We start from the raw sequence: 1,726 nt of genomic DNA, 5'->3' as shown, positions 1-1,726 counted from the left end.
CCAAGCGCCTGTCCTCAGGGCTTCCCAGCATGCTTCTGGCTCCCTGGGGCGCGTATGCCCGCTTCCTCCTTCTGAAGGTTTCCTGTTTGGTTGGCCTTTTATCACTGGTCTGTTTGGAGGACAGCTTCCCCTATGCCAGATGCCTCACTGTGCCTGGGGTGATAACAACTGTTTAAGGGATTTCAAGAAAATGCCAGCACTTCAGCGACTTTGAGTACTTGACATTCTCTCTGATAAAAACCAGTTGGTTGAAGGATTTAAAATTCATGCAACATGTGGCTCAAAACAGGATCCAACCTGAAGGAATTGAAATTTGGGTCATCAAGATCTGAATAATTGAGGTATGACCATGGAAAACAATATTTTCCAATGAATAGATTTTCATATGATATGATCATATTCTTATATATTTTTGAAGACGTTGAAAGAGTAAGCAATTCATAGACCTACAAAGGAGGAAAGAACTGCTGAACAGGGATCCTGGGGAAGAGAATATTCTAATTAGCAAAGTACAATGTTTACCCAAGAATGAGTGGGAAAAGCCTCGGTATCCTCCCCATGTCACTGCTCTGTGAGCAAGACTTGGTAAGCGGATTTTAAGTGACTTTTCTTGTTGAAGACACTGCAGTGTGACTCAAGGTCACTGTCTGGAAGCTCAGGGACGACCAGCTGTCCCTGCCTATATTGTGGGTGTGGATGTCGTGGGGGGCGCTACAGGCATCCTGGCTCTGGGGCAGAAGTTAACAGTATCATGTGTTTTACTTACTTGCTCTTTCATTTTGGAAGGGAATGTGTCCGAGCAGTGACACTGTTGTACATGAAAGTGGCACTTGCAGCTGGACGGGAGGAAATGGCAACATTAGTCTCTGCCTTTGTCCTCAGCAAGAATATTACGCACTATTCCCTGAAGATACTACCTATGCTTCACTTCAAATATAGAAAACATCTGACCACTGTCCATGATAAGGTCAAGAATTATTACTGAAACAAATTATATAACTGCTGATACCTGAAGCCAATCCAAGAGTAAGTCATGGTCAAGACCATGCTTGCCTGTCTGTGTTCAAACCCAGCTCCTCCCCTTTCTAGGCTACGGTTTGGGGAAAGTTCCTGAACTTCTGGGAGTTCCTGAACTTCTTGCTCTCCCCACTGTAAAGTAAGGGCAGTAATGGTACTTGACACATAGTCTCCTTATGATAATTTAGTGACATCTCTTAGCACAATGCTCTCAGCAAATGTTCACCACCGTCATTGTTGCTAATACCTTGCATCTAGATATGGTGCATTTGTGAAGCTCTTTACATTACTGATGCAGGACGTGAGGGACACTAGTCTATTACATGGATTCCCAGGGAGTTGAACAGTGAACATACTCTGAAGGGTGCATGGATTTGCATCATTCTGGAGGAAGGTACATATGGCAGGATTCTGTATTAATCCATGTTCCCTTTTAGTATATTTGTGGGTTGACTGGATGAAGAAGTAGATGGCATATCCTTGACTAAAAAAAAAAAAAAAAAGCCTCCTCCAAGCTGGAAGGTCGGGTTCTTCAACTGAAAACACGTTTAAGGAGAGGTGTAGGATGCTTGCTTTGCAATCCTTAATGCTGATCCAACCCTGATAATCGATGAAGAAAAGAAATTGCAGTCAGATCAGCCTCAAATTTTAAAATAAAATATGCTCAACCAAACTGCAGCTGACACACAAAGTTAAGAGAGGCAGCAAT

This window comes from Mirounga angustirostris, unplaced genomic scaffold (genome assembly GCF_029215605.1).
Source record: "Mirounga angustirostris isolate CCGP_5_RB_7025 unplaced genomic scaffold, mMirAng1.0.hap1 SCAF_12, whole genome shotgun sequence".
Classification (NCBI taxonomy): domain Eukaryota; kingdom Metazoa; phylum Chordata; class Mammalia; order Carnivora; family Phocidae; genus Mirounga; species Mirounga angustirostris.
Note: the sequence above shows the minus strand (reverse complement) of the source record.